Source organism: Giraffa tippelskirchi, chromosome 7 (genome assembly GCF_054371585.1).
Source record: "Giraffa tippelskirchi isolate mGirTip1 chromosome 7, T2T-mGirTip1v1.2.pri, whole genome shotgun sequence".
NCBI classification, from domain to species: Eukaryota; Metazoa; Chordata; class Mammalia; order Artiodactyla; family Giraffidae; genus Giraffa; species Giraffa tippelskirchi.
The window spans coordinates 107299022-107326441 of record NC_137281.1 but is presented as its reverse complement, the minus strand read 5'-3'; the positions used below and the strand labels follow the sequence as shown (position 1 = coordinate 107326441).

At 37.9% G+C, this 27420-nt stretch overlaps 1 long non-coding RNA gene across 1 annotated transcript in view; it reads left to right on the top strand.

Moving 5' to 3' along the window:
- LOC145512819 (uncharacterized) overlaps window positions 1-27420 on the top strand; it is a 177793-nt gene that overhangs the window by 57838 nt on the left and 92535 nt on the right. Inside the window, exon 4 of the long non-coding RNA XR_014058828.1 lies at window positions 18144-18268. This is a non-coding gene — a long non-coding RNA (uncharacterized LOC145512819). The remainder of the gene's footprint in view (window positions 1-18143; window positions 18269-27420) is intronic.

The following is a 27420-nucleotide window of genomic DNA, read 5'->3' as shown; positions in this document are numbered from 1 at the left end:
CCTGATGTGAAGAGCTGACTCGTTAGAAAAGACCCTGATGCTGGGAAAGATTGAAGGCGAGAGGAGAAGGGGACGACGGAGGATGAGATGGTTGGATGGCATCACTGACTCAATGGACATGAGTTTGAGAAAGCTCCGGGAGTTGGCGTACGACAGGGAAGCCTGGCGTGCTGCAGCCCATTGGGTTGCAAAGAGTCGGACACAGCTGAGCGACTGAATAACAACAATGGCCGATTAACAGCGTTGTGACTGTTTTAGGTGAACAGCGAAGGGACTCAGCCTTACATATACATGTGTCTATTCTCCCCAAAACTCCCCTTCCATCCAGGCAGCCACATAACATTGAAATGTTAACAGTTAACATTATTAATCAGCTATACCCCAAAACAAAATAAAAAGTTTAAAACGAAGTGTTGCTTGGGCTAGGATCATACTTAATGTTTCTCATTTTCCCATTGTTCACATCCCAGTTACACATCTGCTGCTTAGAAAAATGATTAATTTAAATCGAGGAAGCTGTCATTAAAAATGCCCAAGGCAATCTCACTTCAAAAACACTTAGAAAATTATTCCATTTTGTCCTATTTGGCTCATACACAAGTTTCTTTAGAATTGGGGCTGTACTGTCTGTTTTCCTGGTCATTCAGCATGTATAAAGGTTAAAAGTACATTATACAAATTAGTTCTCTGGAATTTGAAAATAACTTTTCCATGGAATATTTTAAACAGAGTGATTAACTCCCCACCCTAATCAACAAAACCCTATTTAATCCTTGTTGTTGCTTAAAGTGAAGACAATTACGACAAACATAAGAAATCATGCGTATTTTTTCCCTCAGTACAATAAAATAACATCAGCCTCAGTAGAAGTCTCCTTTCATTGAAAAAGGAAAATACTAAATTAGCTGGCATTCTAAATTTCCTTTTCTCTCTGAGTGTTTAATAACCTCATCTGTTTGAAAATATATGACTCAACCAATTCCAAATATGCTGTAATTCAGTTCAGTTCAGTTCATTACAGTCGCTCAGTCATATCCAACTGTCTGTGACCTCATGGACTGTAGCACGCCAGGCTTCCCTGTCCATCACCAACAGAGCCTACTCAAACTCATGTCCATCGCATTGGTGATGCCATCCAACCATCTCATCCTCTGTCGTCCGCTTCTCCTGCCTTCAATCTTTCCCAGCATCAGGGTCTTTTCAAATGAGTCAGTTCTTCACATCAGGTGGCCAAAGTATTGGAGTTTTAGCTTCAGCATCAGTCCTTCCAATGAATATTCAAGACTGATTTCCTTTAGGATGGACTGCTTTGATCTGTTTGCAGTCCAAGGGACTCTCAAGAGTCTTCTTCAACACCACAGTTCAAAAGCGTCAATTCTTCAGCGCTCAGCTTTCTTTATAGTCCAGCTCTCATATCCATACATGACTACTGGAAAAACCATAGCTTTGACTAGATGGACCTTTGTTGATAAAGTAATGTCTCTGCTTTTTAATATGCTGTCTAGGTTGATCATAGCTTTTCTTCCAAGGAGGAAGCATCTTTTAATTTCATGACTGCAATCACCATCTACAGTGATTTTGGAGCCCCAAAAAATAAAGTCTGACACTGTTTCCATTGTTTCCCCATCTTTTTGCCATGAAGTGATGGGACCGGATGCCATTATCTTAGTTTTCTAAATGTTGAGTTTTAAGCCAACTTTTTCACTCTCCTCTTTCACCTTCAACAAGAGGCTCTTTAGTTCCTCTTTGCTTTGTGCCATAAGGGTGGTGTCATCTGCATATCTGAGGTTATTGATATTTCTCCTGGCAGTCTTGATTCCAGCTTGTGCTTCATCCAGCCTAGCATTTCACATGATGTACTTTGCGTAGAAGTTAAATAAGCAGGGTGACAATGAACAGCCTTGACTTACTCCTTTGCTGATTTGGAACCAGTCTGTTGTTTCATGTCCAGTTCTAACTGTTGCTTCTTAACCTGCATACAGGTTTTTCAGGAGGCAGGTCAGGTGGTCTAGAATTCCCATCTCTTTCAGAATTTTCCACAGTTTATTGTGATCCACACAGTCAAAGGCTTTGGCATAGTCAATAAAACAGAAATAGATGTTTTTCTGGAACTCTCTTGCTTTTTTGATGATCCAGCAGATGTTGGCAATTTGATCTCTGGTTCCTCTGCCTTTTCTAAATCCAACTTGACCATCTGGAAGTTCACAGTTCACATACTGTTGAAGCCTCTCTTGGAGAATTTTGAGCATTACTTTGCTAGTGTGTGAGATGAGTACAATTGTGCAGTAGTTTGAATATTCTTTAGCATTGCCTTTCTTTGGGATTGGAATGAAAACTGACCTTTTCCAGTTCTGTGGCCTCTGCTGCATTTTCCAGATTTGCTGGCATATTGAGTGTAGCACTTTCACAGCATCATCTTTTAGGATTTGAAATAGCTCAACTGGAATTCTATGACCTCCACTAGCTTTGTTCATAGTGATGCTTCCTAAGGCCCACTTGACTTCACATTCCAGGATGTCTGGCTATAGGTTAGTGATCACACCATTGTGGTTATCTGGGTCATGAAGATCTTTTTTGTGTATTACACAAAATCTTCTGTGTAATACACAGAAGATCTTCTGTGTATTCTTGCTACCTCTTCTTAATATCTTCTGCTTCTGTTAGGTTCATACCATTTCTGTCCTTTATTGTGCTCATTTTTGCATGAAATTTTCCCTTAGTATCTCTAATTTTCTTGAAGAGATCTCTAGTCTTTCCCATTCTATTGTTTTCCTCTATTTCTTTGCAATGATTGCTGAGGAAGGCTTTCTTATCTCTCCTTGCTATTCTTTGGAACTCTGCATTCGAATGGGTATATCTTTCCTTTTCTCCTTTGCCTTTAGCTTCTCCCCTTTTCTCAGCTGTTTGTAAGGCCTTGTCAGACAACCATTTAGCCTTTTTGCATTTCTTTTTCTTGGGGATGGTCTTGATCACTGCCTCCTATACAATGTCACGAATCTCCATCCATTATTCTTCAGGCACTCTATCAGATCTTATCCCTTAAATTGATTTGTCACTTCCACTGTATAATCATAAGGGATTTGATTTAGGTCATAAGTGAATGATCTAGTGGTTTTCCCTACTTCTTCAATTTAAGTCTGAATTTGGCAATAAGGAGTTCATGATCTTAGCCACAGTCAGCTCCTGGTCTTGTTTTTGCTGACTGTATGGAGCTTATCCATATACATTCTTCAGAAATGGATTTCCCTCAAAGATGTAAATTCTTAATTCAGAGCCAGCACCTCCCAATGGATCTGTGGGGACTTCCAAGGGGGCTGTCAGGAAAACCCTGCCCTAAGTCAGTCCCACTTCTTGGGTGACTGGATCCCACTCTCTCTCAGAGCGGTAGAGACAGCACTGCTAGGGAGGAGAACAGGGCATCATCAGGAAGATCCAGGTTGAAGCCAAGAAGACCACAGGCTCTAGAGGCAAAGCATCATGGACCAAGAATGAACAGGGTTGAGAAGCAGAGAGAAATTAGGTTGTTCAAAATCAAAGCTGTTGAGGGATTTCCCGGGTGATGCAGGCTAAGACTCCAAGCGCCAATGCAGGGGTCCTGAGTTTGATCCCTGATCAGGGAACTAGATCCTACATGCTGCAACTGAGAATCAGCATATCCAAATATATATTTATTTAAAAAGCACACAAATCAAGTCTGTTGATCATGAGTTTGGGCTGGAGTTCCCAGTAGATGGGAACTGTGCACCTGAGCTAGAGGCAGGGTCTTGATGGAGTTTATAGACAGGACATCTGGAGGAATTTCTTCTTGTCTTCCATCTGGAAATTAAGATCCATCTTTTTTCCTCCTTTTCGTCCTTCTCCTCTCCTTCTTTCTTTCCTCCATCTTCATTTATTTTGAAAAAACTTTTTATACATTTCAAAACTTCACATGGATAAATGTTAATATTTTATCACATTTGCTCCAAATATATTTTTTATTTTAAAAATTTATTTATTTTTTAATTGAATGATAATTGCTGTACAGAACTTTGTTGTTTTCTGTCAAACCTCAACATGACTCAGCCATAGGTATACATATATCCCCTCCCTTTTGAACCTCCCTCCCATCTCCCTCCCCATTCCACCCCTCTAGGTTGATATAGAACCCCTGTTTGAGTTTCCTGAGCCATAGAGCAAATTCCTGTTGGCTGTCTATTTTACATATGGTTATGTAAGTTTCCATGTTAGTCTCTCCATACATCTCACCCTCTCCTCCCCTCTCCCCATGTCCATGAGTCTGTTCTCTATGTCTGCTTCTCCACTGCTGCCCTGTAAATAAATTCTTCAGTACCATTTTTCTAGATTCTGTATTTATACGTTAGAATATGGTATTTATCTTTCTCTTTCTGATTTACTTCACTTTGAATAATAGGCTTTAAGTTCATCCACCTCATTAGAACTGACTCAAATCCATTCCTTTTCATGGCTGAGTAATATTCCACTGCATTATGTACCACAACTTCTTTATCCATTCATCTGTCGATGAACATATAGGTTGCTTCCATGTTCTAACTATTGTAAGTATTGCTGCAGTGAACTTTTGGGTACATATGTCTCTTTCAATTTTGGTTTCCTCAAGGTATATCCCTAGGATTGGGATTGCTGAGTCATATGGTGGTTTTAGTCCTAGTTTTTTAAGGAATCTCCATACTGTCTTCCATAGTGGTTGTATCAATTTACATTCCCACCAACAGTGCAAGAGCGTTCCCGTTTCTCCACACCCCTCTCCAGCATTTATTGTTTGTAGACTTTTTGGTGATGGCCATTCTGACTGGTGTGAGGTGATATCTCATTGTAGTTTTGGCCTGCATTACTGTAATAAGGAGCGATGTTGATCATCTTTTCATGTGTTTTGTTAGCCACCTGTGTGTCTTCTTTGGAGAAATGTCTGTTTATGTCTTTTTCTCACTTTTTGATTGGGTTGTTTGTTTTTCTGGTATTGAGTTGTATGCACTGCTTGTATATTTTGGAAATTAATCCTTTGTCAGTTGTTTCATTTGCTGTAATTTTTTCCCATTCTGAGGGTTGTCTTTTCACCTTGCTTAGAGTTTCCTTTGCTGTGCAAAAGCTTTTAAGTTTAATCAGGTCCCACTTGTTTACTTTTGTTTTTCTTTCCATTACTCTAGAAGGTGGGTCATAGAGGAGCTTGCTTTGATTTATGTCATCGAGTGTTCTGCCCATGTTTTTCTCTAAGAGTTTTACAGTTTCTGGTCTTACATTTAGATCTTTATTCCATTTTGAGTTTATCTTTGTGTATGCTGTTAGGAAGTGTTCAAATTTCATTCTTTTACATGTAGCTGTCCAGTTTTCCCAGCACCATTTGTTGAAGAGGCTGTCTTTGCCCCATTGTATATTCTCGCCTCTGTCAAAACTAAAGTACCCATAGGTGCATGGGTTTATTTCTGGGCTTTCTATCTTGTTCCATAGGTCTATATTTCTGTTTTTGTGCCAGTACCATAGTGTCTTGATGAATGCAGCTTTGTAGTATAACCTGAAGTCAGGAAGGTTGATTCCTCCAGTTCCATTCTTCTTTCTCAAGACTGCTTTGGCTATTCGGGGTCTTTTGTGTCTCCATATGAATTGTGAAATTTTTTATTCTAGTTCTATGAAGAATGCCATCAGTAATTTGATGGGGATCACATTGAATCTGTAGATTGTGTTTGGCAGTATAGTCATTTTCATAACATTGATTCTTCCTACCCAGGAACATGGAATATCTCTCCATCTGTTTATGTCACCTTGATTACTTTCATCAGTGTCTTATAATTTTCTGTGTGCAGTTCTTTTGTCTTCATAGGTAAGTTTATTCCTAGATATTTTATTCTTTTTGTTGTAATGGTGAATGGGATTGATTCCTTAATTTCTCTTTCTGATTTTTCATTGTTAGTGTATAGAAATGCAAGTGATTTCTGTGTATTGATTTTGTATTCTGTAACTTTGCTAAATTCACTGATTAGTGCTAGTAATTTTCTGATACTATCTTTAGGGTTTTCTGTGTACAGTATCATGTCATCTACAAACAGTGAGAGCTTTACTTCTTCTTTTCCTATCTGGATTCCTTTTATTTCTTTCTCTTCTCTGATTGCTGTAGCTAGGACTTCCAAAACTACGTTGAATAATAGTGATGAAAGTGGATACCCTTGTTTTGTTCCTGATTTTAGGGGGAATGCTTTCAGTTTTTCACCATTGAGAATAATGTTTACTGCAGGCTTATCATATACGGCCTTTACTATGTTGAGGTAGGTTCCTTGTATGCCTGTTTTTTAAAGAGTTTTCATCATAAATGGGTGCTGAATTTTGTCAAAGGCTTTTTCTGCATCTATTGAGATTATCATAGGGTTTTTATCTTTCAATTTGTTAATATAGTGTATCACATTGAATGATTTGTGTATATTGAAGAATCTTTGCATCCCTGGAATAAACCCAACTTGATCATGGTGTATGAGCTTTTTTGATGTGTTGCTGAATTCTGTTTGCTAAAATTTTTTGTTGAGGATTTTTGCATCTATGTTCATCAGTGATGTTGACCTGTAGTTTTCTTTTTTTGTGCTGTCTTTATTTGGTTTTGGTATCAGGGTGACGGTGGCCTCGTGGAATGAGTTTGGAAGTGTTCCTTTCTCTACAGTTTTTTGAAGGAGTTTTAGAAGGATAGGCATGAGCTCTTCTCTAAATGTTTGATAGAATTCTTCTGTGAAGCCATCTGGTCCTAGGCTTTGTTTTTTGGAAGATTTTTGATCACAGCTTCAATTTCAGTGCTTGTAATTGGGTTGTTCATAATTTCTATTTCTTCCTGGTTCAGTCTCGGAAGATTGAACTTTTTTAAGAATCTGCCCATTTCTTCCAGGTTATCCATTTTATTTATAGTTGTTCATAATATCCATTTTATCCATTTATCCATTTTATTTATAGTTGTTCATAATAGTCTCTTATAATCCTTTGTATTTCTGCATTGTCTGTTGTAACCTCTCCTTTTTCATTTCTAATTTTGTTGATTTGATTCTTCTCTCTTTTTTTTCTTGATGAGTCTGGCTAAAGGCTTGTCAATCTTGTTTATCTTCTCAAAGAACCAGCTTTTAGTTTTATTAATCTTTATGATTGTTTCTTTTATTTCTTTTTCATTTATTTCTGCTCAGATCTTTATGATTTCTTTCCTTCTACTAATTTTGGGTTTTTTTTTGTTCTTTTCCCAGTTGTTTTAGGTGTAAAGTTAGGTTGTCTAGTTGATGTTTTTCTTGTTTCTTGAGGTAGGATTGTATCGCTATAACTTCCCTGTTAGAACTGCTTTTGCTGCATCCCATAGGTTTTGAGTTGTCATGTTTTCACTGTCACTTGTTTTTTAGAAATTTTTTGATTTCCCTTTTGATTTCTTCAGCAACCTGTTGGTTATTTAGAAACATATTGTTTAATCTCCATGTGTTTGTGTTTTTTTACAGTTTTTTTCTTGTAGTTGATATCTAGTCTTATAGCATTGTGGTAGGAGAAGATGCTTGATACAATTTCAATTTTCTTAAATTTACTGAGGTTTGACTTGTGATCCAAGATGTGATCTATCCTGGAGAATGTTCCATATGCACTTGAGAAGAAGGTGTATTCTTCTGCATTTGGATGGAATGTCCTGAAGATACCAGTGAGATCCATCTCATCTACTGTATCATTTAAGACTTGTGTTTCCTGATTAATTTTATGTTTTGATGACCCATCCATTGGTGTGAGTGGGGTGTTAAAGTCTCCTACTATTATTGTGTTACTGTCAATTTCTCCTTTTATGTCTGTTAGTGTTTGTCTTATGTATTGAGGTGCTCCTATGTTGGGTACATAGATATTTACAATTGTTATGTCTTCCTCTTGGATTGATCCCTTGATCATTATGTCCTTCCTTATCTCTTGTAATATTCCTTATTTTAAGGTCTATTTTGTCTGATATGACGATTGCTACTCCAGCTTTCTTTTGCTTCCCATTTGGATGGAATATAATTTTCCATCCTCTTACTTTCAGTCTATATATGTCTTTAGATCTGAAGTGGGTTTCTTATAGACAGCATATATATGGGTCTTGTTTTTGTATCCATTCACCCAGTCTGTGTCTTTTGGTTGGAGCGTTTAATCTGTTTACATTTAAAGTAATTATTGATATATATGTTCCTATTGCCATTTTCTTAATTGTTTGGGGTTGATTTTATAGATTTTTTTCTTCTCTTGTATTTCTTGACTATATAAGTCCCTTTAATATTTGTTGTAAAGCTGGCTCCAAATATTTTTAATCAAAAAATAGTGTTCCAAATAAAATTGTCCCTCTCTTCAGCCTTGTTCATGTCTGCCCAAGCAGGTAATCCTAGGTGAGATCACTTGACAGAATTTTCTAGTATGTAAGAATATTGGCTTGAGAACCAAACTGCCTGAGCTCAAATCTTGTCTTAGTCTCCAAATAACTGAGGCTCTAGTGTTAGCAGAGGAGTTAACGTGTGTTGTTATTGTCCCTCGGTACTTTTGAATATACCTCCAATGTTTGGGTGAAGGACACCTGCCAGCACCTGGTCAGATGACACCACAGAGAAAAATGGCACAGGTGCTTTGCCTCGGTATGGAGCTGGCCAAGGCCACGGCTCAGGCCCAGTCTGGCCCAGCCATATAGAAGGGTGAGGCAGGGGGAGATAACTAGATTTCCGTCCTCCTGCACCCAGTCAAGAGGAGGAAGGAGTTGAAAGAGAGCCTGGTGGAAACAATGCCCTGACAACTAATCAAACCTGATCCACATTCCTTCTCCCCGGGGTATAAGAAGAAAGGGAGAGGAACCAAGAGAAAAGAGGAGCTTTCTGAACTTCCCCCTTCCCAGGCAGATGAACAGAGAGGTGTTCGCAATGCTGGATCCTGGTGAGTCTGGGTCCCACCTTCTTCTCAAGCCAAGACATCTGTTACAATGGTAGAGTTAAAGCTTTTGCCCAGAAATCTGCAGATAGACAAAATAGAATATGCTTATAGGAACACTGAGAGAGAAGGTAAAGAATGTCAGGAGTTTGGGTATTAGTTAAACTCTATTTAAGAGGAGTGGGAAGTTGTTGAACAGTTCTTCCATTCTCTCATCGAAATGTTAGTAAAATGAATTAGCTGTAACATGTTATGCATGCTTATGTGTATAAAACACTCATCATAAAATCATATCAAGATAGCTAAATTCAGCCCTAAAATATTAAAAAATTTCCCTTCATGTCATCTCAGAACCATATTTTACACCTTGGAATATAAACTGTTGAAAAATTTCCCTTCATGTCATCTCAGGATCATATTTCAAAGACTTGGAAAAATTCTGCTGGTTAATCTCTTAAGTCACCTAGGCTTTGGACCACAAGATTGAAAAAGTCTAACTGATGATCTGGTAGTAATTTATTATCCTGTGGCTTGGATAACTGAATTGTCATGATGTAGACAAATGATATAAAATAGTATAAGTGGTATAATGAAATTATATAAAATCTTGGTTTTTACAGAAATCTTAAAATGATTTTAAAAATAATTCATAAAGAAAAAATTTTATTTATCTAGCATCAGTGGTCCTTTTCCCCAATGTCAGAATGCTCTTTATGTTTGTTTTTATGTTTCTTTCAGTTTTTTTAAATAGGCTTTATTTTTTAGAGCAGTTTTAGGTTAACAGCAAAACTGAGTAGAATGCATGGGTTTCTCATATACCCTTTCCACCCCTCATATGTGTAGCATCCCCATTATCAACATCCTTCACAAGAGCAGCACATTTATTCTTGCGGTTTTCTTCTGCTTCCCAAGACTATGAATCAACAAGATTTGATCTTTTAAAACCTTTGCTATTTAGTTGAATCTTCTTCATCCCAGCCTTGTTAATTATCATTGACAAGACTTCTTTTACTAAATGGACATCTTTTAACTCAGCCAAATATAGCCCAGTTGATGATTGCAAGAGGGCAAGCTGGAGAGAGCACCTCCAAACTAGGATTTACAAAAAAAAAAGACAGAGTGGGAAAAAAAAAAAAAAAGGATGTGGTAACAGTTAAGAGACTTTGAATTGTGTCCCACTGCCAAAAAATGTTTAGGGGAAATACTAGCCTCATATGATTCTTCAGGAAGAAGGGTCATAATGTCAATTAAATTTGTGAAAACCACACACTATTCACCTCTCTTAGAGACTTCTGATACATATGAGTTCATAAAAGACCAAGAAATCCTCTTCTAAAAGAATCTTATTTAATTTTTTTTCTAACCCAGTATTACCTAGATTTATTTAACCACAGGGGGCACTTTTTCTTAAGTAATCCTATTCTACTAACCTTTATGGAATTTGTGCTCCATGAAAATTATTTGGAAAAGTTCTGATCAGCATTTGGCATCATGTTATCCAAGATGAAATAATGGACCGTAAAGCAAAGAGAAGCATAAGACTAAAAAAATGTCTGAGAAAAGGAGCGTGAAGAGATGAAGAGATTGAAGTTTCAGGAAAGGGATCATTAGTAGAGTCTTGTAAGAACTCCTAAGGCCTTCCCTGGAGGTCCAGTGGCTAAGACTCTGGGTTTCCACTGCAATTGTGATGGGATCTTAGTTCCTGGTCAAGGAACTAAGATCCCTGCATGTGGCACAGCCAGAAAAAAACCCAAAACAGCAACCACCACACACACAAAAAAAGCCTCTTTAATATTTCCAGCAGCCAAATGAGATAGGTATTATAAACTGACATTTGACAGTTGAGAAAATAGAGTCTCCAAAAGGTTAAGTAAGTTACCCAGGGTGATTAGTTGGTTAGTTACAGAGCTGGGCTTGAAGATCAGGTGTGCACATTAACAAATTAAAAGATGAAAACCATATGATTATCTCAGTAGATGCAGAGAAAGCCTTTGACAAAATTCAACATCTGTTTATAGTAAAAAAACCCTCCACAAAGCAGGCATAGAAGGAACATACCTCAACATAATAAAAGCCATATATGATAAACCCACAGCAAACATTATCCTCAATGGTGAAAAATTGAAAGCATTTCCTCTAAAGTCAGGAACAAGTCAAGGGTGCCCACTCTCATCACTACTATTCAACATAGATTTGGAAGTTTTAGCCACAACAATCAGAGAAGAAAAAGGAATAAAAAGAATCCAGACTGGAAAAGAAGAAGTAAAACTCTCACTGTTTGCAGATGACATGATCCTTTACATAGAAAACCCTAAAGACACCACCAGAAAATTACTAGAGCTAATCAATGAATATAGTAAAGTTGTAGGATATAAAATTAACGCACATAAATCCCTTGCATTCCTATACACTAACAATGAGAAAACAGAAAGAGAAATTAAGGAAACAATTCCATTCACCATTGCAGTGAAAAGAATAAAATACTTAGGAATAAATCTACCTAAAGAAACAAAAGACCTATATATAGAAAACTATAAAACACTGATGAAAAAAATAAAAAATGACACAAATAGATGGACAAATAGACCATGTTCATGGATCGGAAGAATCAATATGGTGAAAATGAGTATACTGCTCAAAGCAATCTATAGATTCAATGCAATCCCTATCAAGCTACCAATGATATTTTTCAGAGAACTAGAACAAATAATTTCACAATATGTATGGAAATACAAGAAACCTCGACTAGCCAAAGCAATCTTGAGAAAGAAGAATGGAGCTGAAGGAATCAACCTGCCTGATTTAAGACTATACTACAAAGCTACAGTCATCAAGACAGTATGGTACTGGCACAAAGACAGAAATACAGATCAATGGAACAAAATAGAAAGTCCAGAGATAAATCCACACACCTATGGACACCTTATCTTTGACAAAGGAGGCAAGAATATACAATGGAGAAAAGACAATCTCTTTAACAAGTGGTGCTGTGAAAACTGGTCAACCACTTGTAAAAGAATGAAACTAGAACACTTTCTAACACCATACACAAAGATAAACTCAAAATGAATTAAAGATCTAAATGTAGGACCAGAAACTATAAAACTAGAGGAAAACATAGGCAAAACACTCTCTGACATAAATCACAGCAGGATCCTCTATGACCTACCTCCCAGAGTGATGGAAATAAAAGCAAAAATAAACAAATGGGACCTAATTAAACTTAAAAGCTTTTGCACAATGAAGGAAACTATCAGCAAGGTGAAAAGACAGCCTTCAGAATGGGAGAAAATAATAGCAAATGAAGCAACTGACAAAGAATTAATTCCAAAATATTCAAGCAGGTCACGCAGCTCAATTCCAGAAAAATAAATGACCCAATCAAAAAATGGGCCAAAGAACTAAACAGACATTTCTCCAAAGAAGACATACAGATGGCTAACAAACACATGAAAAGATGCTCAACATCACTCATTATCAGAGAAATGCAAATCAAAACCACAATGAGGTACCATCTCACACCAGTCAGGATGGCTACTGTCAAAAAGTCTACAAGCAATAAATGCTGGAGAGGGTGTGGAGAAAAGGGAACCCTCTTACACTGTTGGTGGGAATGCAAACTAGCACAGCCACTATGGAGAACAGTGTGGAGATTCCTTAAAAAACTGGAAATAGAACTGCCATACGACCCAGCAATCCCACTGCTGGGCATACACACCGAGGAAACCAGAATTGAAAGAGACACAGGTACCCCAATGTTCATCACAGCACTGTTTACAATAGCTAGGACATGGAAGCACCCTAGATGTCTATCGGCAGATGAATGGATAAGGAAGCTGTGGTACATATACACAATGGAATATTACTGAGCTATTAAAAAGAATGCATTTGAATCAGTTCTAATGAGGTGGATGAAACTGGAGCCTATTATACAGAGTGAAGTAAGTCAGAAAGAAAAATACCAATACAGTATGTTAACACATATATATGGAATTTAGAAAGATGGTAACAATGACCCTATATGCGAGATAGCAAAAGAGACACAGATGTAAAGAACAGACTTTTGGACTCTGTGGGAGAAGGCGAGGGTGGGATGATTTGAGAGAATAGCATTGAAACATGTATATTACCATATGTGAAATAGATTGCCAGTCCAGGTTTGATGCATGAGACAGGGTGCTCAGGGCCGGAGCACTGGGATGACCCTGAGGGATGGGATGGGGAGGAAGGTGGGAGGCAGGGTCAGGATGGGGAACACATGTACACCCATGGCTGATTCATGTCAATGTATGGCAAAAAACATTACAATATTTTAAAGTAATTTGCCTTCAATTAAAATTAAATTAATTAAAAAAATAAAGTATTAAAATAGTAGCTTGTGTAAAAGGAAAAAAAAAGATCAGGTGTGATTCCATAGACTGTGTTCTCTCCACTGTGCTTTTTTTTTTCTGCATGGGTGCTCCTGTTCGACTCTTCGATACCCTCTGGACTGTAGCCCGCCAGGCTCCTCTGTCCATGGAATTTCCCAGGCAAAAATACTGAAGTGGGTTGCCATTTCTTCCTTTAGGGGATCTTCCCGACCCAGGGATTGAACCTGAGTTTCCTACATGGCAGGCAGATTCTTTACTGCTGAGCCACCTGGGAAGCCCTGCAATTTTTTAAGTCTTGGCAATTTAGTCTTCTAAATATTTTCCCCCAATTTTCTCTTCTTTTCATCCTTCCACTGGAGTAGTAGTGGATGATGAGTCAAGTGTCTGGACATTTTGAATTGAGGTTCACAGAGAACAAGCTTCATTTCTTCCCTTCAGTTCACTGCACATATTTCCCCTTCTGGTCTGAATACTTTGAGATCTCTTTCCTAACTCCCTATTTGCCTCCAGGCTTTTGATAAATCTCCAAAGCAAATACAGTATTAAAAAGATTATAAATTGATGGAAATATTTTGTTATGAAGAGAAGAGAATATTGACTTAAAAATAAGCTCCAAAGTGATTTAAGAATACTCTGGAAGATGTTACATCCGGAAAACATGTTGCCCGAGTAAAGCAAATACATTAGCTTATTTATCTTCATTGTTCTTGCTGTTAACTGATTTCTGGAAGAAATCTTGCTCATAATAATGTTAAAAAAATTAAACTCCAGTAATGCAAGGATATTTTAGGACAAATAAGTATAAAGATTTTAATAACATCTGTTTCCTGAGTCACATGCATTGTACTCAGTACACTGAGTAAAGAAAACAATGTTATTCCCAGAATAAGCCTACAAGGTTAAATTGAAAATGAAGCTGCTTCCAATGCATGAGAGATCTGGGGACTGACCTTTCCTCCAAAACTTCATTGTGTTCAGGGCAAAATGTTTTAGTACGGTTGCAATTGTCAATAGTGAGTAAATCCACAAACAACCTTGATCCACTACCTCCAGATCTTAGAATCACATCTTCTGTTTGCTTTCTTCACCTGTACTCCTTTCTCTTCCCTCTACTCCTGTTTATTTATTTTCTTGTGTTTATGGGTTGTTTGAAAATATCTTTAAAAATATTTGAAAAAAATTAAAAATAAATCTGTATAGTAAATGCTAAGATAATAGGATATATATCCATATATCTATATCAGCATATTATATAGCTAATAGAATATATACATATATATGTATATATGTGGATGTATATGTATATATATATATATATATATATGTATATATATCGATCTCTGCCCGTGGTTCTTGGCACAGGGTTCCCAAAATCCTTGTAAGATTCTAAGTGATGAGACCACTAGGGGCATCTTTTGTTCTAATGATGTGACTCTGAGTGGGCTCCTAAATGGCCCTGGATGAGGGCTTGCCATCAGAAGGACCAAGTCATGATTAGAAGTCTGTTATTTTAAGCCTCACCCTCCTTACCTTGTGGCTCAGCTGGTAAAGAATCTGCCTGTAATGCAGGAGACCTGGGTTGGGAAGATCCCCTGGAAAAGGGAAAAGCTACCCACTCCAGTATTCTGGCCTAGAGAATTCCATGGACTGTATAGTCCATGGGGTTGCAAAGAGTTGAACACTACTGAGCAACTTTTACTTCACTCCTCACCTTTCATCTTGAGAAGAAAGAAGTGCTGAAAATAGAGTTAATGATCCATTATGCCTATGTGATGACGCCTCCATAAAATCCCCAAAGTAAGGTTGTTTGGAGAACTTTTAAACTGATGAACACATCTATAATGGAGGTTGGTGATGCATCCCAACTCAATGGGAACAGAAACTGCTGTACTCCGGACCCTCCCAGACCTGGCCCTATGTATCTCTTCATCTGGCTATTCATCTATGTATGTGCATGCTCAACTGCTCAGTCATGTCCGACCCTGCAACTCCATGGACTGTACAGCCCACCGTGTTCCTCTGTTCGTGGAATTTCCCGGGTCAGACTACTGGAATGGGTTGCGATTTCTTCCTCCAGGGGAATCTTCATGACCCAGGGATTGAACGCGCATCTCCTGCATCTCCTGCCTTGGCAGGCGTATTCTTTACCATTGAGCCACCTGGGAAGCCCTTTATTCATCTCTATCCTTTATCATATGCTTTAATAAACTGATGAATGTGTTTCCTCAAGTTCTAGAGAATTAATCAAACTTGTCGAGGGGGGTCTTTGGAACCTCTGAATTGTATCCAAATCGGGCAGAAGTTGTGGGTAACCTGGGATCTACTAGCAATTGGCATCTGAAATGTGGTGGGAGGGGCAATCTTGTGGGACTGAGCCCTTAACCTGTGGGATCTGATGCTAAGTCCAGGTAGATGATGTCAGAATTAAATTACATTGTAGAACACCCAGCTGGTGTCGTGGAGAAAATCCTCCACATAGTTAGTGAACAGAGTCAAGTGTTCTGTGTGACTAGTAAGGGAGACACATGGGAAGGAAACACACAGTAGAAAGAAATGATTTTTTTCCTACATAGGGAGGTAGAAGACAATTTTTTCATTATATATACCATTAGAGAATTTAGGGGTGAATATAAAGATTTCCATTCTTTCTTTTGGCATCAGTTTATATATTTTCACTGTTAAAGTTGTGTTGGTTTTGTTACATTCAAATATTTATCAATAAGCATGGGAGTACAGTCAGTGGGGTATCTAGTTAGCAGAGTGGTCTTAAATAGAGAACAGCGTCTTTTGTATGCTAATAAGATTCTGATCATATTAACTCACAAGACCAGAAATATGAAAGGATAATTTGATTTTCTGGTTAGAGTTCAAACAGAAATATCTTTCTAATGCATGTATGCTTAGATGAAACCAAGCACAGTCACCTAAGGCCAACCAGAGACTTGCAACTCAAGTGCTTTGCCAGCTCTGTGAGAGAAGAATACACCATCTTTCATTTGCAAAATGTATAATCTAGTTGGGAAGACAGAGCCAGCACACAAGAAATACAAGGGAATCATGCAAGGGAGTATGCAATTCATTGTTAACTCTGGAATATACAGAACTGTCATCACATAATATTTTGACATTTGCTTTTGACATCTTCCAAGTCCTCATTTCTGTGTTCCTCTTCTCTTCCCTGGGTCTTCCTTTCTAACCTCCTAGGTACCCAGAATATACACTCTCTTTCCCACCATATCTGACCTCAAGTATGTTTGAATTCAAGATGCTATAGATGATAAAATATAGCATTATTTTTTGTACCACTATGAAAAAATCATGTCAATTAAATTATATCACAGTGCTTTCATATAATTTAAAATTTTAAATCATTTAGAATTGGACTTAAATTTTTTATATGTAATATTCTTCTGCATACACAAAAAGGAAAATAAAGTTAATGATTAAATCATTACAGTTTTCTCAGATCTTCACAACTTTCAATAAAATAATGTTATTAAACTAATTTTTATTGAGTTATAAATGACTAGTCCCTGATTTAATTTTGAGTCAACACATATTTACTGAACATCACTATATATCCTATGCTACAGAAGATCAGAGAAGTTCAGATAAAGTTAAATAAAGAGGTTAAGGTTTAACTGGACCTTGTTGAATAGATGAGATTACTCTTTTAGGGGGATGAGATGCAAGAATTATTCAATGGTAAAGGCAGAAAGTTGAAAAAGTAAACCTCTGTGATGTGAATGATTGTTCAGTTGCAAAGAGATATTGCAAGTACCAGTCTGATATCAGAAACAGACAATTCATATAAAAATAAATAAAACCAAAAACATATGAACACAGAGTTATCCATTAAAACTACCTACTCTTCAACCAAAATGTCCAAACTGAAACAAAGTTCTTAATCACAGCAATAATAAAAAAATAAATGCTAAAGCTTGGAATATTATACAGATATATAAAATATGGAAACTATTTATAGTATGGTATCAAGTAAAAAGTGGGATACAAAATTATAGCATAGTTACAGCAATAAAAAATGCATTTGCCTGTAACCCAAATTGCAGAAAGAACTTAGGTCGAAATACATATGATTCTTCCTTCTAGATTTTTTGACATTGTCTTTATAATCACTTTTAAATTATCAGTTTAAAAGTACATATGAGGAAAAGTGAACTATGAATGATATAGTAGGTAAATCAAAAAGAGATAATAAAAAGAGAAATTATTATCAGAATATATAAATGCTAACATAAACCTATTACACTTCTGCTTCATTTTAATATAGTATTCTAATAAGTTAACCAAAGAAACCAGCAAAAGAGAAGCATGCTATAACAGAGATTGCACTAGTTAAATGCCCTGTATTATTGTTTCAGGGCCAGTTTTTTCCATATACAATCTAATGAATGCTGTAATTTTTTTCTTTTGCTTATAAACAACAGAAATCTATTTCTTACAGTTCTTCAGGCTGAAAAGTGCACGATCAAAGTGATGACCAATTCAGTGTCTAGTGAGAATCTGCTTCCTCACAGACCACAAGCTTCTCACTGTGATCTCACTTGGTAGAAGGGCAACCCTGTAATTTTTTTAAAGCATGAAGCTGGAAAACTACAGTGGTCACTGACCTACTGACAGCCTAAAATATCTACATTTGGATTTCTCATACATTATATTTTCAGAATCAAAAATAGCTTTTTCTATTTTATGTATTACCATTACATGTACTCTTTATTCCTTTGTATAAATCCAAGTTTCCAACCGACTGATGCCATTTTCCTTTATCCTAAGCTTCCTTTAACACATCTTGCAGTGCAGATTTGCTGATAAGAAAATGCCTTTATTTCACCTTCTTTTTTGTTTTAGCTGTGCCACATGGCATGCGGGATCATCATTCTCCAACCAGGGATCAAACTCACGCCCCCTGAATAGGAAGACGGAGTCATGACCACTGGACTGCCAGGGGATTCCCACACCTTCATTTTTTAAAGGTTGTATTTTCTGAATATGCAGTTACAGGCTAATAACGGTTGACTGGGTCCCCTTTCCCTCTCCCTTTAGCAATTTTAAAATGTCATTCCATGTCTCTTGACTTGTGTTGGTTTTGATAACAAGTCAATCATAATTCTTATCATAGGTCCCTGTATGTATTGTTTCTTTCTCTTGGGCTGTTTTAAATATTTTCTCTTATCATTGGTTTTCAGCAGTGTAATCACAGTGAGTTTTGGTGTGATTTCCTTTGTGATTATCTCTCTTGGTGCTTGTACGTTTTAGACCAGTGTGCTGATATTTTCCATCAAATTTGAAAAAAAAAAATTCAGGCATTATTTCATCAAATATATATTCTTTCCCACTCTGTCCTATAAACCCAATTACATATATGCTGTATCATTTGATATTGATGGTGTCCCAAAGGTCACTGAACCCTTCTTCATTTTTTAAAAATTATAGACTTAATTTTTTAGAACAGTTTTAAGTTTACAGAAAAGTTGAATGAAAAGTACAGAGAGGTCTTTACCTACCTGATCATTTTGAATTTTATGCTGGATTGTGCTTATGTTTAGTACATTGTTGAGTACCTCGATCTTGTCTTGTAGGTGGTATTGAATTTTGTTCTGATGGCAGTTAATTTATTTGTGGATTGACACAGTACTGTTGAATCTTGTTTTTGAACCTGGTTGGGGAAGATCTAGTCTTTGTTTTAGACTAAAAGATCCATTGTACTAAGGTGTAGCCTTTCTTGGCTGTCAGCTGAGTACTGGGGGTCTGTGAGGTCTCTCCTGTCAGACTGGTTAACACTCCAGTGCATCCCAGCCCTGTGCAAGCTGCAGGAGACCTGTGATGGTTTTCTGTTCGCCCTCAAGGAGTCTCACACTGTGCAAGATCAGCTAAGAATTCAGTAGAAGTTACAAGGGGAACATCATGCAGATTTCTAGAGTATCCTTGTGAAGCTCCTTCCTTTCTAAGAAAATTCCATTCACCTCAACAACTTTGAAGTTTAAACTATGTTTCCTTAGCTCAGTGAAACTGCCAGCCTCTGCTTGGGTTCCCTCTCCTTACATCATGGTGAGGAAAAGTATCCCTGGTCAGAAAACAAAGGTGATTGTGAGACTTCATTTCCTTCCCTGCCATCCCAGATCACAGTCTGTCACTGCCTCTGGTCCAACATTTGACATGATTGTTTATCATAGGTACCAATTAGTCTATCACAGTCAGAAACAAACATCCTATAGAGTTTTTTATTGAAAGAATTTTTATGATGGAAAATTTCAAATACATGTAAAAGAAGATGGAGGAGTAAAATGAAGTCCTAGATAAGTAGTTCTCAACTTCAGTAATTAGTAGCTCATAGTCAATCTTGTTTCATCCATACCCATTCATTCATTTGCCTCACTCCTGTTTTATCTGGAAGCTTTTATCAGCCATCATAGCATTTCATCCACACATATTTCAGTATTTAACTCTAATAAGCAGGGTTTTTAATGCAACCACAATACCATTATCATACTTTAATAAGTTAATGATAATTCCTTAATATAATCACATAGAGAGTAAGTGTTCATAAAAGATAAGAGGTAAATACTATTCATATGTTCTTAGGTAGTTCAGTTAACTTCCTGGTGCTTCCATTTTGTAACCTATGAGTCTGTTGGAAGGAAGCTGGGTTGGCTCAGGCCCCTTACCTCCCTCTCTGTTCTACACCTGAAAATCTTGTACTCTTATATTAAAAGTCATTATCTTGGTTTTGAGCAGCTTGTATTATTATTATTTTTTTAAGTAGAGTCTTCAAGTTTCAGTTGTGTCATGAATGTTGTAATTCTTTTCACAGTGAATTTGAATTAAGACCCGAATATTTAAAAACCACAATAGAGATAGGAAAGAAGTTGGAAGGAAATTGACTCATGCAAGGCCAGGGAGTATGGAGTTACAAAAAGGGGGGATTATTGAGCAATAGCTGATGCTGCAGGAGGGTCAAATAAGAAAAGAGCTACAAACAACATGACTACTGGATTCAACAGTAAAAGTCTCAGCAAATTGCTTTGCCAGAGCAGCTTTGGTGATAGTGTGTAGGGGCAGGGAGGGAGTGCAATCCAAATCACAGGGGATTGAAGAGTAAATGGGACTTGAGGAAGTGAAGACAGGCATCAGTAAAGCTTTCAAGAGGCTTGACTATGAAGGGAAAGAGAATGGAGTGGAATGTAGGTCAAGTTTTTTTTTAAGGTGAGAAGGTCAAAATAGATATTTAAAGCTGACGTAAACACAAGCTGAAAAGACACGTTAGAGACACAGAAGCAAGATGCTGATGTCTGAAGGTGGGCTCCTGAGGAGATGGGAGGGAGTGGAGAGCAGAGCTGAGGTAAAAATGCCAGTGTTCTGTTCCCTCCATGCTGATGGAGGGTGACACCAATACAGTTGTGTAAACCTGATTGCTGGGGTGCAGGAATCTGGGCTGCATCTCATGGGATGGTATACAGTGGAAGCGAAGTTCATCTGCTGAAAGTAACAAGGGGGTGGTTAGAAGAGCAGTGAGGCTGGAGATAGGTTTCGAGGAGGGTAGCAGATAGAGAGGGAAGAGGCTCTAAGAAGGCTGAGGGCCCAGCAAAGGGTAGAGACAGATGTTTTGATGGGGCACCATCTGTGCAATGGGGTGATTTTCTTTAGCCACACTCAGGATACTGGATGTTGGTTATTGCTGTATCTACAGAATTTTTTTTTTTTTTTTTAAGAAAGCTCAAAGGGTGTAAGGAGAGTTCATTGCTTTTTCTTCGTGTTCTATCAATTTGGTGATCTTCAGATTAGATAGCCACCTTTTGGAAATCTGAGAGAGGAGGCTCATGATTCAGTGAGAGGTCTAATTAGGGAACTCTCCAATCTCTTCTTCAAAAATGCTCTATGATTTAGCCTTGATTAATACCAAATGCCTTACTTAACCCTATTTTCCCCTATCCTTCTCCACACATCTTGATCTATAACTACAGGTCTTGTACACTAATAATCTTAGCACTGCCAGGTTGGTTTTCAGCCAGATTGGATGGCTGGATCTTCCTTGTACCACCTCTGCCAAGGTCATGATACCAGGTAGCCTTCTTGGAATACCCTCTGGACTTTCCTCTTAGTGGGATCAGTTTCAGAGCAACCTCATTTCCAGTAACTCAAGCTTGATTAGTCTGTAACTCAGTCTGTTATGCTTTTCTCTGGGTGGTGACAATTAGGATTTCAGCCTTTGCTAAATAAGGATTTTTAAATGTAAATATATATACTGATGTCAGTGATAAGAGGATTCACTAAAAAAATTCCCAAATTGGCAAAGCAAATCATAAAAATCTGCTGTGATCCCAAATCTCAGAAACCTCCTAGTATCTTCTCAGTTGGTGGTTCTATGAGGTTGTAGCCAATGTTGTTTATTTCTCTCTGAAAAAGAAAACAAAACAGAATTCTTGGGAGAGAGTCTCACCATATTTAAATTAATTATGAAAGTAGTGGATAATTCTTTTCCCTTAGAAAAAAATATCTATGGCATTTGCAAGATAAAATGTCAGTAAAGACAGCAATCTAGGCATAAAGTGGTTATATCTTTTTTCCCTTTATTTTTGGAAAAAATACCTTCTAAATTCTGAGCACATTTATTTTCAGAGAACCTTGCCTAAATATCTCTTTATAGACTGAAAGCTTCCTTCATATTCACAGTGAAATGAATTATTTTCTCCTTTCTTTTTTAAAACAAATGAGCAAAATTTAACCATTAATTTTTTTTTTTTAAAGTAAACCACACACAGATATGTGTGCATCTTTCCTGGAAGACAAATTATGCATATTGTAATGAGGAGAGAAAACCAAATGCCTGGGAAATGCCTATGAGATGTGCGGTATTTTCCTGACTTAAGACTTTAGAGAAAAGCTGACCACTGAGCCAACCTCAAATGAATTGATGGAATTATGACTGGATGTGTGGCCATGGTAAGATGTAGGTGTCAGAAGGCCTCCCTACTATTGGATTTTGTGCTGTAGCAAAGTCATCTGTGCCTATCCGTCTTTTCCAGACAGCCAAAATGTTCTCATCCTGCTGCTGCTGCTGCTGCTAAGTTGCTTCAGTCGTGTCCGACTCTGTGTGACCCCATAGACGGCAGCCCACCAGGCTCCGCCATCCCTGGGATTCTCCAGGCAAGATTACTGAAGTGGGTTGCCATTTCCTTCTCCAGTGCGTGAACGGGAAAAGTGAAAGTGAAGTCACTCAGTCGTGTCCGACTCTTAGCAACCCCAGGGACTGTAGCCTACCAGGCTCCTCCATCCATGGGATTTTCCAGGCAAGAGTACTGGAGTGGGGTGCCATTGCCTTCTCCGCTCATCCTGCTAGCAGAGAGCATAAGAAGGCTTTTTCTTAGGTAGAGACAAAAGACACAATAGGGAAACCCTTTGATTGCTTTCTTCAGTTCAGTACAGTTCAGTCACTCAGTCGTGTCTGACTCTTTGCAACCGCATGGACTGCAGCATGCCAGGCTTCCCTGTCCGTCACCAACTCCGCAGTTTACTCAAACCCATGTCCATCATGTTGGTGATGCCATCCAACCATCTCATCCTCTGTCATCCCCTTCTCTTCCTGCCTTCAATCTTTCCCAGCATCAGGGTCTTTTCAAATGAGTTGGTTCTTTGCTTGAGGTGGCCAAAGTATTGGAGTTTCAGCTTCAGCATCAGACCTTCCAATGAACACCCAGGACTGATCTCCTTTGGGATGGACTGGTTGGATCTCCTTGCAGTCCAAGGGACTCTCAAGAGTCTTCTCCAACACCACACTTCGAAAGTATCAACTCTTCAGCGCTCAGCTTTCTTTATAGTCCAACTCTCACATCCATGATTGCTCTCTTGGTGTCCTGAAACTCTGACCTTACTTACTCTAAAGCGGGCTTCCTCTGAGTGTAGAGTCCTTACCAGAGCATCAGCATCAAACTTGTTAAGGATGCGTATTTCAGCTCTACCCTAGACCTGAGTGATGGGGCCCAGGAATGGTTCAACAAGTTTTCCAGGTGATTCTGGTGTATGCAGAAGTTTGAGAATCACTGATATAAAGACAAATAAAAGCCTAGCATGGAGAGAGGGGGCCGTAGTAAAGGAATCAGCAGAGAGCAGTGAGACTGACAGGAAAAGAGAAGTTAATATTGAGATCCCTAGGGATGGGAGCTGGGAAGGGCACAGGGCTTGGGAAGGAGAGACATCACCCTCTCCGAAAAAGATTTGGGAACCAAAAAAAAAAAAATAATTTTTTTTAAGTTGTAAGTGTAAGGGAGGATAGTTACAGACTTCATACTTGACCACCTCTGTGTTCTTAGAGAATTAGGTGATTAGATGGGGAATGGAGCAGAGTTGGGGGCTTGTGAAAGAGCTAGTGTTGATTTTTGAAACCAGCAAGAAAAAAGTGATAATAATAATAATCTGCCTGGCTCAATGGCATTAATTCTTTGGGAAATTTGAATTAAAACCACAAAGAGATATCACTACCCATCTGTCAGAATGGCTGAGATAAACCAAACCAAACTGCTCTGCCAAGAGCTGGCAAGAATGCAGAGCACCTCTCATATGTAGGTAGGTATTTAAGATGTGTAGCCAGTGTGGAAAGCATTTTGGTTACAACCTAGCGATTTCATTCCTGGGTATTTACCCAAGTAAAATAGAAACCTATAAATGTATGTTCATAGCACTTCACTCACAATGGCCAAAAACTGGAGACAACCCAAATGCCCATCAACTGGAGAATGGATAAACTGTGGTATATCCATATAATAGAATATTATTCAGCAATAAAAAAAGAACAGTTTATTGATATTCTCCACAATATCTGATGAATCTCAGTACTAAGTGAAAGCAGCCAGATCCACAAGGCTACATACTGGATAATTCCATTTGTATGACATTAGGAAAAAGGTAAAACTCTTGTGATATGAACAGATCACTGCTAGTCAGTGATTAAATGTTGGTGATGACTACAAATGTGTAATATGGAGGAATTGTGTTTTTTTTAAGGTGATAAAGCTACTCTGTATCTTGATGGTCATGAAGGTTGCATAATTTTATACACTTGTCAAGATTCATTGAACTGACAGTAAAAAATGAATTTTATTGTATGTAATTTAAAAAGAGAAAGATAAACTCCCTGGAATGGCCCCTTGACTCTCTCAAAACAGGATTTAACTTTTCAAGTACTACTGCTCTTTCATGGCCCAGTTCAAATGTTATCTCTCTTCTGAAACATTTTCCAATTCACAGAAGCCATTCCCTATCATAATGACTTACTTAGTCTGTATCCCTGTAGCACTTCATTTTTTTCTGTTTTCATCACCTTATTTAGTGATATTCTAAATATTTCCCCCTACCCAAAATAAATGTGAGATACATAAGAGAAGGGAATATGCCAAGAGTCTTTATCTTGTTGGTACGCCAAGCACCGTGTTTAGCACCTTACTCATGGGACACACCTAAGTGTATGTCAAAAGAAGTGAGGGGACTTCCCTGGTGATCCAGTGGCTAAGACTCCACATTCCCAATGCAGGGCCCAGGGTTTGATTCCTGGTCAGGGAACTAGATCCCACATGCCACACTAAGAGTTCTCATGCCATAACTAAAGATTCTGAGTACCACAACTAAGACCTGGTGCAGCCAAATAAATAAAATAAAATAAAATAAAAAGGGAGTGAATGGGATCAGTATGTTTGTCTGTCTTTTTTCTTTCTTTCTTTCTTTAGCTGGGCTGTTTCCAGGTTCCCCAACCAGGGATTGAGCCCAGGCCCTTGGCAGTGGAAGCGTTGAAGGGATAGCCAAAAGATTCCTTTGTCTGTCTTTAAAACCTTTTATTATGGAAAATATCAAACATATTCAAAAAAGAGAGAAAGTAGTATAACAAACCCACATGTTATACAAAAACTGCCTTCATACTCTCTGACACCCCACTAGATTATTTTAAGCAAATCTCAGATATTATATCATTCCTTCTCTTAATACATCAATGTGTATCTCTGTTAAGCAAGGGCTCCCTTTTGTTTAATATAACCACAGTGCTATTTTCCTTAAAAATAAACATATTAAAACATATTCTTAACTTCCTTAATATCTGTTATACTTCATATTGTCCAATATCCATTCAGTGTTCAAATTTCCCAGTTGTCTCATGGGTGGCTTTTTATAGTTGGCTTGTTTGAATCAGGAGCCTAAAAAGGTCCACACGTTGCATTTTTTGATAAGTTTCTTAAAATTTCTTTTGTTCTGTGACAGTTCCCCCTGCAGGTCATTTGTCCTGTAAAACTGCATGCATTCTGGATTTGTGGTTTAGGTTCACAGGTGGTGCTGTATGTATTTCCTGTTGCATCACACCAGGAAGCAATTATGCCTGTTGTCTTTCTTCTTGTGATGTTAAGATTGATCTGTGGGTTAGAGTAATTCACCCATTATAATATTCCTCATCAGCTTTTCACCTAATAACTTTAGCAGTGAAGATCCATTATTTCATTAGGGGTTATTAGTGAATGATAATGTAATTATGTCACTCCTTCTGCCTGTATTAGCTGGAATTCCATTCATATAGGAAAGGCAGAATGAATGCTTGCTTCTATCCTTTTATTTACCATTTTTCATATTAATGAATTAGTGTTCTAGTAATCTCCAAAGATGAGCATTGATTTAAAACACTATATATCATTATGGACTCCCAGGGTCTAACATCATGTATTTCAAATGTTGCATTATTTTTGATGCTTTAATTGGTCTGCCTTCAACCAGTTGAAACTTTTTTCGATTTGTCTCCAAGGTTCTTTGATTCTTTCCTTTCTTCTGAAGTGTGCCAAGATGTTCCAGATTTATTTCCTGCGTTTCCTGCTTCAGTTCAGTTCAGTTCAGTTCAGTCTCTCAGTTGTGTCCAACTCTTTGTGACCCTATGGACTGTAGCACACCAGGCCTCCCTGTCCATCACCAACTCCCTTAGTTTACTCAAACTCATGTCTATTGAGTTGGTGATGCCATCCAACCATCTCATCCTCTGTTGTCCACTACTCCTCCTGCCTTCAGTCTTTCCTAGCATCCGGGTCTTTTCAAATGAGTCAGTTCTTTGCATCAGGTGGCCAAAGTATTGGAGTTTCAGCTTCAGCATCAGTCCTTCCAATGAATATTCAGGACTGATTTCCTTTAGGATGGACTGGTTGGATCTCCTTGCAGTCCAAGGGACTCTCAAGTGTCTTCTCCAACACCACAGTTCAAAAGCATCAATTCTTTGGTGCTCAGCTTTCTTTATAGTCCAGCTCTCATATCCATACATGACTACTGGAAAAACCATAGCTTTGACTATACAGACCTTTGTTGGCAAAGTAATGTCTTTTCAATATGTTGTCTAGCTTGGTCATAATTTTTCTTCCAAGGAGTAAGCATCTTTTAATTTCATGGCTGCAGTCACCATCTGTAGTGATTTTGGAGCCCAAAACAATAAAGTCTGTCACTGTTTCCACTGTTTCCCCATCTATTTCCCATGAAGTGATGGGACCAGATGCGATGATCTTAGTTTTCTGAATGTTGAGTTTTAAGCCAACTTTTTCACTCTCCTCTTTCACTTTCATCAAGAGGCTCTTTAGTTCTTCTTTGCTTTCTGCCATAAGGGTGGTGTCATCTGCATATCTGAGGTTATTACTATTTCTCCTGGCAATCTTCCATTCCAGCTTGTACTTCATCCAGTTCAGCATTTCTGATGATGTACTCTGTATATAAGTTAAATAAGCAGGGTGACAATATACAGCCTTGACATACTCCTTTCCCTCTTTGGAACCAGTCTGTTGTTCCTTATCCAGTTCTAACTGTTGCTTCTAATTCTCTAATTAAGAGCCTGGGGTTCCTTTTAGTGAGAGATGATATTGATAGTGCTAGTTGTTCTCATTTCCAAAAGTTGACCATTGTTTCCGGGTCTTTTCAGTGGACAGTGATGGGAAAAACATTATGGCTTCATTTCCCACTTTTAAAGAAAAAAATGCGTGATTCAACCAACTTATTGGTCTTAGTTGCTACTGGATAGAATCAGTGGTTAAAATGAAGTGCTATTTAAGGTATATATTTAGGCATTTGTAACAAAATCAGAGACCAGCAAAAAAAATCACAGAATAAGTGGAGTGAGAGC